The 14,694-nt window shown below is 36.9% G+C and overlaps 1 protein-coding gene and 1 pseudogene across 5 annotated transcripts in view; one reads left to right on the top strand and one right to left on the bottom strand.

The window, feature by feature from the left end:
* The window catches only part of SUGCT (succinyl-CoA:glutarate-CoA transferase), a 738,264-nt gene that overhangs the window by 449,745 nt on the left and 273,825 nt on the right, over nt 1–14,694 (bottom strand). The window lies entirely within an intron of this gene.
* On the top strand, nt 10,354–11,341 carry LOC117073201 (annotated as a pseudogene). The gene has a single exon (XR_004433157.1). The product of XR_004433157.1 is annotated as a myeloid-derived growth factor-like (transcript).

Below are 14,694 nucleotides of genomic sequence, written 5' to 3'. Positions count from 1 at the left end.
GCTTGTAATTCTAACAAGTTAACAAGTCAGAAGGATGAGGCAGGAGGATTGCTAGAGTCCAGCAGTTTGAGGTTACAGTAACTTATGATTGCAACACTGCACTACGGCTTGGGTGACAGAGCAAGACCCTGTCTCTTAAAAAAAAATTAAAAATTAAAAGATAATAAATTAAATGTGCCATTCCTAAAATATATATATTCTTTTCTACTTCTATACCTTCTACTCATACTTTATCCCCAACTATTTCCATTAACTTTCACTTATCATAAACCCAGAGATTCTATAGTGTTATAAAACCTTAAGGGCCTGAGATCCAATTCCAGAATCCCCACAGTGTGGCTGTCCTCCATCTATGGAAACACCTTCAGTAATGTAAAAGTCAATATCATCCAAAGTAACCAAGTTCTTAAACAGATATTTCTGCTCACCTGAAGAGGTGCTTTATTTTAAATTAAAATCAGCCTCTATGTAGCTTCTCTTCCTGGAAGTAGTTTTTAATTACTTGAGAACATAGAGAATAAGTCATCTCTCTAAAAGATTCCAGAATGAAAGGCCACTGGTGAATGTTGAATCTAATCAGGATAGGGTCACTGAAATTTGTCTTGGAGCCTGGTAAGTCGGAGATATATCCAGCCGACATGCACACACCATAAATCATAATAGTCTCTGTGCTACAATCAAACCAATTATCTACCTTGTTGGCTCCTTCATGGGAGAGGTTTCTGCCTCAGTTTCTCCAGTAAGTACCCCCAAGAGTTGTTTGGACTAAAATGTTATCCTAAATTGTGGATGACTGAGCTCGGACTCTGAATACCAAGTAACTTCTCTCAGTCCTTTCTCAAGGAATAGAGCTTATCTCCCGTAACAAGTCTCTTACTGTGAAGAGACTGATCACCTGGAATTATAGTGGTAGCTTTAAGTTATTAAGTGACTAAAATATGTGCCAGACACCATAATAAATTCATTTTATCAATTACTTTGCATGATCATCAGCACAACCATAAGATATATGTATTACTATAAATTTACTGTTGAGGAAACAGAAGCACTGAAAGATGAGCAACTTCCCCAAGCATTCATTAACAAGGCTTCCCTGGAACTAAGGTGCTATTGCTTATCTGACTTTGAATCTGCTTTCCCACTACTTGGAACCCCACCAGATGCTGTCTTTCTGGTTTAACCCGATATCCTTGGATAATTGTTATCTGAACATACCTGAGATCACAATATCCATTATCAATGGCGTATGGCTCCATCTAGGTAATTCCACAAGGGCAGTCTCTGTTACCAGGTAAGAATCCCCACAACTAAGGCTTCCCACCAATCTTTCCTTTCAGCAGAATGCTGAGAGTCACTTTGTAGGACCCCAGCACCACCCCTCATAAGTTTTAAAAAAACAACAAAAAAGCTTAATTGTGTCTGAAACAGGTTTTCATTTCTCTTCCCAAAATGTTATGGACTTGAAGACAAGAAATCAGGATTCCGACACTAACTTACTATACGGCCTTGAGCAAATCACTTAAATTGGTTAGCTGGCAGGTTTTTTTATCCGTAAATTTAAGGTGTTAGACAAGTCCCTTCCAGCTATAAAATTCTGTGATTTCAAGATCAAACATGAGATCCTGATAGGAGGATTGTAATAAAACAGTAAAAAAAGAAAGAAAATGGTCTGGAATAGAAGATCTTGCTTATTTTATTATGAGTGTTTGGGGCCATGTTTACATGCTCTTAGAGACATTTAAAATGAGGACATTTTATAAGGTAAGAAACAAGAAGGCCCTCACACACACATGATATTTAAATGTGGCTCCACAGTTCACAACACCTTCATCATGTATAAATAGAACATAGCATTTACAACCACTTACACTGTAATATATTTCTTTTGGCTGAGAGAAATGTTCAACTACATGAGTTTCTGAGAACACTGACTTTTTTCTTTATGTTATTGGGTAAAGTAATGCTATTTTATAAAGACATGGGGTCCTTAGGTACCCACTCTATTACTGTGTTTTTTTGTAAATAATTACAATAGCTCCCATTCATTGAGTACCTACCATTGGGTCTGACTCTATGCTTGGCAATTTACATACATAATCTTATTCTTCAACAAGTCTGCAAAATATGTATAATTATCACACTTTCCTCATTAAAAAACCAATCTTCAGAGAGAATGGTAGCTTACTTAAACAACTGTTAACTAAGAAACCAGGATAAGAACCTAAGTCTGTCAAACTCTGCTCTGCCATTTTGCCTCCAAAACATCTTAAAGTAAATCTACTCACTATTTAAATAATAATTCATTATTACCTGATAACCCATTCGAGCCTCATGGCAACTTCATCGGCTAGGAATTATTTTATAGGTATGGAAACTGAAACACATAGAAGTTAAGTGACTTGCCTAGAGTTACACAGCTTAAAAAGATCAATGCTCACAAACCCTTACCTCCAAATCACCTAAAATCTGGTAGAAGCTCAAGATCCAGAAGAAAAGTAATCATTTTTTCTCATGTTTCACAAATAGATATCTAGGATTCTTAGATTATTCAGGCAGTGCTTATAGAATTTCAAATAAATCATAAAATTTTTCTGCTTTCCACACACCTACACACATATCAACTGTGTGCAAAAAGAAATGGCCTTCCAGGCACTGATATATTCCAATACTTCTGTCACCATCTCAATTCTTCAGTTCCCTATACCCTCTCTTTATGAAAACTACATAAGTAAGTATCTGTGCTGAAAACAGTGAATCTAATAATAAGAATAGGGCTTATTTAAATGATTTTAAATGATTATCTTGGACTCAACTGTTTCTAACATTTGAGGAACTATCCAACCTTAAACTACAATTTAAGGCAGAGCATGCCTTAAAATATAAATGCCAAAAAATAATTTACAGGGGAAAGTATGATAGATTGACCACTTTGAGATTCTAAAACTTTTTTTTCTTATTGAAAATGATTATCAGTTGTCTGTTATCAGTCCAAAGAGAGACACATAACAAATAGTTTGTCAAAAAATGAGAAAAACTTGAAAATGGGGACCAGAAATAATATATGGCCAGTTGTAATGTGTTTTAAATATCATAAAGTTTACGATAAACCTTAATTCCAAATAAACCCCTTGATGTTGTAAACATACAGTGTGTTGGTGTGTTAAAAAATTTATACACAGAATCAAATTCTCCATTGCAGCATTAATTTTCCATTACCTTTTCAATAGTATCCTATGAAAACATACACATATAGAAGATGGATAGTTTATGATAGCAACACATTGGAGCCAGTGTAATGAGGTTTATGTCAATGTTTCCATTTAAGCTGCTTTTTTTTTCAGTAGGTTAATGACTAGACCATAAAAATGCAATTAAGTGAAATCTGGCAAATGTGTTCTTAGTAACTTTTTTTTTTTTTTAAGTGAAAAGAAAGGGAAAGCAATGGCTGACCATTTGGAAGAAGATTTTAAAAATTATTTTGAGGAACAGGTACTGTAAAGCAAAGTTATACCATAGCTTTTGGTTACTTAAATTGATAAATATGTTTTGGGATTTGTTGCCAAATAAATTTAGTCACATCTCTTCCTATAAAATAGTCTATGATTTCAGACAGTTTGACATGTACTTTCTTAGTGAATACAACACGCATCAGCAGTAACAATAGCTTTCCACAGACACTAATCACAGTATTTGGGAGTCCAGCTATTCCTAAAAGGGTGAGGTCCTAAAATTAATAATGAAATTAAATATGAAATGAGACTCCATTTAAAATTATACCTCGGATAACTGTTAGCAGAGATGGGAATATAGGCCAGAAGTTGAAGCCACATAGGTTAAGGTGTCAGTTCTGCCAACTGATAGTTTCCGTCACCCAGCAAGCTATTTAACTTCTCTGTGCCTCAGGCATCTCATTTTGAAACTGATAATAAAATTATATAGAACCTATCTCATAGGATCCATTCATTCATAACACTCAGCATCTATGAGCAAGTAGCACTTAAATTAGTTTTTCTGAAACTTGCTTTATTTAAAGATAAGTATTATTAAATCATGAAACATTTCTCAAAATGAAGTAGTAGAGATTCTTAGTGATTATATATATATATATTTTTTTTTTTTTGGACAACTGGTTAATTCTCTAAAATGGCAAGGATAAAGAGTAGCAAATCAAATCACAGTAATTATGTGGCTATTACAAAAATCTGCTTAGTTTAAATGTGATAAATTAGCAAATCTACCCAACACACCTGATGTTTAATTCAACAAATATTCATTGAGGGCCTACTTTATTTATACAAAGGTTACATTGTATACAGATTGCCTGAAATGTCCTGGAAAGGATAAAAACTACAAATTTAGGATTCTGATGTGAAGATAAAAGAATGCATTCTAAGTAAAGGAGAAAAACATTTGTAAATGTGGCATATACAATGCCAGACAAAAGGACTGAAAGATAGTGGGAAATGAGGCTGGATGAGAAGGCATTGGCCAAATTGTAAAACGACCAAGAAAATTTTTATACAAGATTCTATGGAAGATATATTGAGATTTTCCATAGGATTAAATGAAATAATATGAATGGTAACTTTTAGCAGTGATTGCCTCACTACCAACAACTCAAAAATGCTAGTCAATAAATAATTGCTTTGTTAAAAATTTAATTACACCCCATTCTAAATACTGACAAAATACTGCCAACATATAAACACAGGACCACACAACAGAATTCCACCCCACCCCACCCCCACCACATTGCACTTAGCTTACATTATAAATTTAAGACTGATTTAGAAGCCTTTAAATCCATCTTAATTGTGTTCCACAAGATTTTGGAGATTAAAAAAAAAAAGGTACAAACAGTCCCTTGAAACACGTAGGCCTGGACTTGATCTGGGGACAAATGACATTAAGGGGTAGATATTAGAGGGAAAATGTTAGACACCAAATCACCAAAACATCACTAATGTCTTAACACCTAAGGGAAAGAGTCGGGGCAAGGTAAATGGCCCAAAGCTAGAAGGTCATAGATCTCTGAGAACTGTTCAGAAGGACCTGCTGTGGATGAACCACAGCTCAGAGCTAGTGCACAGTCTTACCAGGTGATAAGTATCAGTGAGTGCACAGTCCTAAGAGTGATTACAAGTATCAGCACTGGAGACTTCTCAAGGAAGCACTTTTTTACTACCTTAGTTAGGTCTCATCTCCCACTGGTAAGCAGTCATGGCATCACACTCTCTACCAGTCTTAACACTTACTTAGATTGGTTGCAAATTGGTCTCTTTCTATAGACAGCATGTTTAACAAACAGCAGGGGCCAGGCCCACTGTATGACTCACCACTGTGCCTCCAGAGTCTGACACAAAGTAGGTAATTAATAAACATTTGTTGAAGGGATAAATGGCAAAATAAATCAAGAAGCTCATGGAATTCGGACCAATCATCCTTGCAAATTGGAAGTCAAACGGGATGCTGAGCTTGGATTATAATGAAGTATCCAGGAGGCTGTCCAGGACGCAGAAGTCAGGAGCCACTGGTCCTGAGGCCTCTCAGTGCAAATGCTAATGAGGCAAGAGGTGGGGTACTGAGGAGAAAACAATGCAAACCCCAGTAACAGATCTCCAGGAACTTGACAACAACATGGAGACTTGGAAAACTAGATGAGTAAAAGTGGAAGTAGAAGGTAGAGGCTAGGAAAGTCCCCAGAACTGAAAAAGCAGAGGTTCAAGACCTCTGAAGGGTGCCAGTGGTCTCAGTAGTGGGTTAAGAAGCAGCCGTCACAGTTCTCACCAGGCCTGACAAGGCAGATTTTGCAGATCCAAATATGTGGCAAGGTAAAGAACCCCGAGGATTCCATGAGAGAACTACATAAATAAAGGCATAGGGTGGGAACAAGAACAAGTGGATTGGATAAAAATACAGGGTAGGTCAAGGGAAATATTGGAAACACAGTTGGAAAAGTGGGGTGGAACCTTAATAGCATCCATGATAATGGATGGTTAATCAATAAACCATAGAAAGGCTCTACAAACTTGGTGAGCAGAGAAGATATCTTATCAATGCTCTACTTCCAGCTTCAAGAGTGTGTGTGTGTGTGTGTGTGTGTGTGTGTGTGTGTGTGTGTGGTATCCTGGGGTGCAGCTTGTATAGTAGTCCAGACAAGTGAAAATAAGGTAGGATCATGTGTCCATGGAAATGGAGATATAAACCACAGCAGCACAAAGAGCCAGCAAGACAATCTCCCACAGCACTTAGTCTTCCTTAAAACACCCTCTTCCTGGCCAAGCACGGTGGCTCACGCCTGTAATCCCAGCACTTTGGGAGGTCGAGTCAGGTGAATCATCTGAGGTCAGGAGTTTGAGGCCAGACTGGCCAACATGGTGAAACCTCGTCTCTACTAAAAACACAAAAATTAGCCGGGCATGGTGGTGGGCGCCTGTAATCCCAGCTACTCAGGAGGATGAAGCAGGAGGATCGCTTGAACCCAGGAGACAGAGGTTGCAGTGAGCCCAAATCACAGCAAGGCACTCTAGCCTGGGAAACAGAGTAAGATTCTGTCTCAAAAAAACAAAAAAGACAACTACAGACTCTTCCTTAAAAGCAACTTGCATAATATGATCTATTTCGCAAACCTTACTTTCCCATTACCAGTCTCAAGACACTTCCACTGCAACTAGTAACAGCAACATACCCTAACGTGCCTTTGATACTTTCTTCCTTTATCAACTCATTCTCACACTTCAAAAATCACCCAGCTGCTGGTATTCCTAATGTTCTCCTCTTCTCTCTCACCCGTGTACTCACACAGCAGCCTGCAGTATCTCAGCTCCAACACTCAGCGCACAGTAAGTGTTGATTCAGATTTTCTGTTTTCCCTCCTGAAACTATAACCACTCACAGGGAGAAAAAGCACATGGTTTGGAGCCCAGGTTCCTGTTTCTGTAACTTGCCAGCTACATATCATCCATGGTACCTCACAGCACTCTGCAAAATGCAGAGGAGACAATACATGCAGGCTGCTTAGCACAGTGCTTCACACGACAGAAGCACTGAACAATAAAGTTTTTTCTTTTGATTAACGATTATTGTGATGTTGCAGACAAAACAAAGAAGCAGGTTAGGCTATGTGTCAGAGATACACTCCAAGTCAATGAATAGAACCAGGCTTTCCCCCACCATCTCTGAGATCTTATTCCCTCTTCCCTCCAAACAATGCCTCTTAACAGTGGACCTCAACAGTGGACCTGAGCTACAGCTTCACAGAGATGAGCATGCTCTTGAACGAATTCATTCTTTCCTCCCACAGATACCAAAGAAGAAGAAAATATGGAGAGTGAGCTACCCAAACTGCAGACTGAACTTTGTATAGCTTTGTAGCCAGAAAAAAATAAAGAAATAAATAAATGAGGAAAGTAGCTTTTTACTGAGTAATAATTAGAACTCTCCTTCATTTCCTTCTAATTCAAACCAAAATTACTTTTCCACTTTTCAGTAATGAATCAAGTGATTCATGAGTATATTGGGGATTTTGTCTAGGCTTAGAGTTGGCCAGTAATATACAGAAGTGGATGTGGTTAATTAAGAACAAGAAAAAAATTGAATTCCTAGTATCAGATCTCTCATTGCACTAGTTTTTGGTAACTCTGTCATCAGCCGAAGAAATTCAATCAATGAAACCCATGAAGAACTATCCATTTACAAGATCCGTTTACAATAAGTAAACACGAACTTTGCCTTTTGTTCCATGCAACAGGAATTCACCGCCTCATAAATGAGCACATATTTTTATGATTCTGCTGCATCTCATTACAACAAAAAACTCATGTAACATACTTTATAGCAAATTTCTTCTTTAAAGCTATATTTAATGCCATCACAATTTCCAAATACATGTACAGCACTCTACTGTAGGCAGAGAGTAAAGAAAAGAAGAATGCATCATTTCAAGACCTTGATGAATACTGAAATGCTGGTTACAAACACGTTACGGTTTATGAATTATGGTGTTTAATATGGCATTTTTACTTATTTTCTCTATCCTAGAATTAAGCTGCCCAACACTGACAGGGCAGAGGAAAAATGTCATTTCCTCTGTTTTGCAAATGAGAAAACCTGAAAAGATGATTCTCTTCATTTAAAGACCTTCTTGGCAACCAGTGGATTACAGGGGAGAAGCTGTCACTGCCTGTCCAGGCCACACTCCACTTGTAATGGGCCTGCTGAGAACCCCTGCAGCCCAAGTGGCTCACTCCTCTACCACATGACTCCCTCTTGTTGCAGTTGGTAGGAGCTAAGACAGAGGGACCTGATCAATGTCTGCTCATCTGCAGGCCAGCCAGTTAGCCTGTGCCTGACTAATATTTGAGCTGGTACAAACTCATTATTCTCGCAAATAGTTGGTGTTGGGAAAAGGAAAGACTCAGCCATTTAATGTAAAGCTTGTAATAGAAATGTGCAGTGAGGGTGAATCAGGAACATGGCAAGGCAACAGTCCATGCAACCCAAAATAATGAAGGGACAAAAACTTCACTGAGTAGCTGCTAAACGCAGATTACATCGCCCAATCAAGGAGAAGCAGAGGGCAGGGAGACCCTTTCCTAGAAAAGACATCGTTCCTGAGATTTCCCATCTGAATCCTTACAGTAAACCTCCTTTTACTGAGGGACTCTTGCTCCTTGCAATCAAACAATCAGAAACACAATAAACTGCTGACGTAGTGTCTATTGAACAATTAGTGCAGCTCTTTTAAAGCTAATAAAAAGAAACTATTTCACAGAGATGTAAAATTCAAAAACCTAACAAAAAAAGAACTTATCCTGTTTGAATATCAAAAGATGTGTAAAAAGTTAGGGCTGTATTCAAAAAATCCTACACATCTGTCTGAAGACAGCTGACATCACATGAAGCTTCCACTCATGTGAAATATATAATATTTATCACATGTACTGTTTTTCTATGCTGCATCATATATAATGTAAAAGTTAAATAATGTTAAAGCAAAATAACAAATTAAATGTAAATGTAATAAAGCAAAAACTAATAAAAATGTAATGAGAAATTAACAAAACAATCATTGACAAAGAGATTCATACCCATGTTTCAAAAAATACCATATAGCTAGTACATTAAAAATATGTGAGCACATGAAAAAATTTAGTAATATAATTAATAGAAAACATGAATAATACAGTCAGAAACAAGATTTTATATAGATACATAAATATAATTATACATATTATGAAATAAATATTTTATTCAGGTCCATAGAACATTTTTTAATTAAATCATGCACTTGAACAAAAAATATGCTTAAATTCAACACATGGAAAATGATATGGATCACATCTTCTGATAAACCAATAAATTTTAAAAGCACAATAAAATGTTCACAAAAATAAAGCTAACTATTTGGGAATTACTAAATATTTTCCTAAATAATCCTTAGGTCTGAAAACAAAAGAAAACTGCTATTACTAAGGATCTACAAGACAATAAAAAAGAGACTACTTCACACCCCAACCATTAGGATAAAGTCTTGCTTATAGAAAAGTGTATACCCTGAAAAATCATTATTAAAAAAGAAAAACTGAATGGAAGCAAGTAAACATTTTTAAAATTTTAAAGATAAGCTACAAAATAAACCAAAAGAAAACAGAATGTAGAAATTAACAAAGAAAAAAGCTGAAATGTATGATCTACGAATTCAAAAATTCACTCTGCGACGGTGAATAAAATGCAAAAATTCTCACAAGTCTGATAAGGAGAAAAGAGAAAGAATAAGAAAGGCAAGCAGAAAATAAAAACAGATATACCAGATAGAGAGTTAGAAAATTTTATGAAAATATTATCTGCAAGTCTATGATGACATATTTGAAACCTAGCATTAGAGGATAATTCTCTAGGAAAATACAAATTACCAAAACTGATAAAAATAGAGAAAATGAATATACAAACCACTAATAATGTAGATTATCAAGGTAATTAAAGCCTTGTTTTTCAAAGGCACTAGTTCCAGATAGACTTACAGCTGAATTATCCAACTTTTGAAAGATGTATAATTTCAATGAAATTTAAATTATTCCAGATTATATTTAAAAATAGAAAGCCTCCTAATTTGATTTTTAAATTTTAAACTAGCCAGATGTAATAAAGTTCAAAAACAGAAAATTATAGTCCAATTTCACTGGAAAATATATGTGCAGATGATGTCAATAAAATACTATCAAATTAAATCAATATTTGCAAGACTTCCAAAGAGTAATGCATTGTCATCGGGTATGGTTTATTTCAGAAAGCCAAAGATGACCAATAAACATAATGACAAATTCATTACAATGAAACCTTAAAGAAACATCTCTATCCTTGTCCAACATGGCGGCACCCAGCGGAGGGTGGAACAGCATAGGCGCGAGTTTGTGGGCTGCGCTGCTCCTAGGGGCCGTGGCGCTGAGCCCGGCGGAGGCGGTGTCCGAGCCCACGATGGTGGCGTTTGACGTGCAGCCCAGCGGCGTCGTGCACTCCTGCTCCCATAACGTGGGCCCGGGGGACAAATATACGTGTATGTTCACTTATGTCTTTCAAGGAGGGACCAATGAGCAATGGCAGATGAGTCTGGGGACCAGCGAAGACCACCAGCACTTCACCTGCACCATCTGGAGGCCCCAGGGGAAGTCCTATCTGTACTTCACACAGTTCAAGGCGGAGGTGCGAGGCACTGAGATCGAGTACGCCACGGCCTACTCTAAAGCTGCATTTGAAAGGGAAAGTGATGTCCCCTGAAAACTGAGGAATTTGAAGTGACCAAAACAGCAGTGGCTCATAGGCCCAGGGCTTTCAAGGCCGAGCTGTCCAAGCTGGTGATTGTGGCCAAGTCATCACGCACTGAGCTGTGACCAGTAGCCCTGTTGCAGGCAGCACCTTCTCATCTCTGGTGAAGCTGAAGGGGCCTGTGGCCCTGAAAAGGCCAGCACATCACTGGTTTTCTAGGAGGGACTCTTAAGTTTTCTGCCTGGGCTGACGTTGCCTTGTCTGGAGGGACTTGCAGGGTGGCTGAAGCCCTGGGGCAGAGAACAGAGGGCCCAGGGCCCTCCTGGCTCCCAACAGCTTCCCAGTCCCCACTTCCTGGTCAGCTCTTCTGGACTCAGGATCGCAGATCCGGGGCACAAAGAGGGTAGGGAACACGGGGGCCACGCTGGGGAAAGAAGCCATGCTCCCCCCAACCTGCAGATCTGCTTTCCTATGTTTACCCAGGGGACGGACCGCCTTTCAGATGAACTGGGAAGAGATTAAATGTTTTTTCATATTTAAATAAATAAGAACGTTAAAAAGCAAAAAAAAAAAAAAAGAAAGAAAGAAAAACATCTCTATATAGCTCTATATATCTATGATTTCATAAATGGTACTAAAAGTAATTTGATAAAATGCAGCCATATTTTCTAATAAGAATTCCAAGTCAGATTGGAATAAAATAAATATAGTATTTATATATAAAGAAAAACATCATTAAAATCAGAATGACCCTTTATTATCATTATTATTCAAAATTGGGCTCTGAGGTTCTAGTAAACAAGGATAAGAAAATAAAATAATTGGCTTAATAGTAATAAAGCTACTAAAATTCATAAGGGAACTGCATAAGGTGACTACACACACTATATGCAAAACAAGTATTTTATATCTAACAAAAACAAGGAATTAAAACAGAAAAAAAACGCTATTCACAATGGTTAAACAAACAAAAAAAACCCTCTATATTGTTGTAAAATTTTATTGTTAAATACAAAATAAGATTTGAACAAGCAGATAGGCAAACAATGTCCTTGGAAAAGAAGACTTCACGCCAAAATATTATAAACAAAAATCCTCCACAAAAATCCTCCAAAAAGTATATGCTTCAAAGTATACATTTAAGCAATCCAGTTAGAATCACAACCATTTTGAAATCAGTTAAAATGGGAATGTTCATATGGAAGTATAAATAGCTAAAAAGATTAAAAAACATAAAAACAATAGTAAGTCAAAGACTCCCGTCTATTAAAGCTTACGATAACAGCATCTTAAACAAATAAGAAATAAGCAAATAATTGAGTGGTTGGAATAGCATCCAGTAGTAGGTCCCAATATATACAATTAATATAGTCCATGTAGAATTCTATTTTAGTAAGAAAAAAAGTATTTATTCAAAACGCTGTCAAAACTAGCTATCCATCTGTAAGTAAATTAAGTCATTATTTCACATATTTCATATGAGTAGAGACACAAATGTGAAAATAAATAAAAATAGAATAAAATTTAGGAGAATAAATTTTGGGGGAGACTTTTTACTCAAGGTTTTTATAACCAAAGGTAGAAAACCCAAAAATTCTAGAAGAAAAATTAGAAATATTTGATTAGATAAAAAATAAAAAGAGTTAAAGATGAATAAAGGATTGGGAAAAATATTAACATAAAAGTTTCCACATATTAGTAAAAAAACAAAGTATAAGCAACCAAAAAAGAATAGGAAATGCAAATGTGCAATAAACATTAAGAGAGTCACACTCAATCTGAATCAGAGGAGACAATACTAAAATAGCATTGCTATGCATGTTTTTTTACACATTATGTGGCCAAACTTTTTTTTTTTTTTTTTGAGATGGAGCGTCATTCTGTCACCCAGGCTGGAGTGCAGTAGCACCATTGTGGCTCACTGCAACCTCTGCCTCCTGAGCTCAAGCGATTCTCCTGCCTCAGCCTCCCGAGTAGCTGGGGTTACAGGGGCTGCCACCATGCCCGGCTAATTTTATACATATACATATATATATATATATATATATATATATATATATATATACTTTTTTTTTTTTTTGAGACAGAGTGTAGCTCTGTCGCCCAGGTTGGAGTGCAGTGGCGTGACCTCGGCTCAGTGCAAACTCTGCCCCCAGGGTTCTAGCAATTCTCCTACCTCAGCCTCCCAAGTAGCTGGGATTACGGGTGACTGCCACCACTCCTGGCTAATTTTTTTGTATTTGTAGTAGAGACGGGGTTTCACCATGTTGGCCAGACTGGTCTCCAACTCTTGACCTCAGGTGATTCACCCATCTCAGCTTCCCAAAGTGCTCGAATTACAGGCATGAGCCACCACGCCTAGCCCATTTTTATACTTTTTGGTAGAGACGAGGTTTCACCATGTTGACCAGGCTGGTCTCGAACTCCTGATCTCAAGTGATCCGCCCGCCCTGGCCTCCCAAAGTGCTGAGATTACAGGCATGAACCACCATGCCCAGCCAACATGGCCAATTTTCTTTTTTAATGTGACAATACCCATTATTATAAAAAATTAGAGGTAAGTCAGGGCACTTTCATACATTGTTGTTAAAAATGTGAATGACTGCTATCTTTTTGGAATCAAGTCTAGTAATCAGAGTAGTCCCCCTCATTTGCTTAGGACATGTTCCAAGACCCCCAGTGAATGCCTGAAACCGCAAATGGCACTGAGCCCTATACATACTATGTTTATTTGACCTGAAAACCTAGACGGCTATTGCAATTGGGTAGCATATACAGCAGGGATAAGTTGGACAAAGGAATAATTCACATCCCAGGTGGGAAGAAGGAGAATATCACAAGATTTGCTACTCACAAAAACATGCAATTTAAATCTAATGAATTTTCCATTTAGTATATTCAGACCACAGTTCATGATGGGTATGTAAAACCATGGAAAGCAAAACTGCAGATAAGTAGCGACTACTGTAGTTCTTTATTTCCTTAGTGATAGCAATCTCATTCCTGATCATCTATTTTGTAGATTTAAAAGCCATATGTTATTCACATATAAAATAATGTTTAGTGCAGTATTTATAGTAATAGTAAATAACAGAGAAACAATATATTGTCCACCAATAGGGAAATTAACCAAGTTATATCCAACTCATGAAATAGTATGCAATAAAAAAAAAAAAGAATGCAGTCTTGGAAAGACACTTTCCCAAGTCCTGAATTAGCATTATTATCTTTTCTTCCCATTTATTAATGTAATAAAGAAAACTGTAATTCATTACTTTTATTTACATTTATTTGATTACTAATGAGATTGAAAGTTTTTTCATGTTGTTATTAGCCATTTGTGCATTCTCTTTATGGATTATGTCAATGTTGCTTGTTTTACAATTAGGATTTTCATGTTTCCCTCATTAATTTGTAAAAATCCATTGTACATAAAGACTCAATCTTTGACCAAAAAATTACATTATAAATATTTCTATTTACTGTATAATACTGTATGTGGAGTGGGCTTTCTCACATAGAGATGTTGTGAGAAATAAATAGTTAGATCGATCAGTAATTTAATTTTCCCTTGTATTGGATTTAAAATGTACATTCCTGCCCAAAGAGTATATAAATGTTTTCCCCTGTTTTCTTAAAGTACATGCAAAGTTTTATTTTTTTAACATTTAAATCTTTAATCCATCTGGAGTTTATTTTGGTGGATGAAGTGACTTAGGAATCTGACTTTCCCCATTGAAGTAGGGTTCTTGCCTGAAACAGCAGACAGGAGCTCCAGGAAGGAGGCCAGACACAGCCAAGCAGTATTCTTGAGGAGATGCCAGGAGGAAAAGAAACTAGCTGTGGAAAGCTGGCCCATGGAACAGCAGTTTCCCCATGTACAGACAGAAAACCAACCAGAGAGGAAATCTCCCTGCTTACATGTCCTGT

The sequence above is a fragment of the Trachypithecus francoisi genome, unplaced genomic scaffold, assembly GCF_009764315.1.
Source record: "Trachypithecus francoisi isolate TF-2019V2 unplaced genomic scaffold, Tfra_2.0 Lachesis_group4, whole genome shotgun sequence".
NCBI classification, from domain to species: domain Eukaryota; kingdom Metazoa; phylum Chordata; class Mammalia; order Primates; family Cercopithecidae; genus Trachypithecus; species Trachypithecus francoisi.
This window is presented reverse-complemented; position numbering and strand designations above follow the sequence as displayed.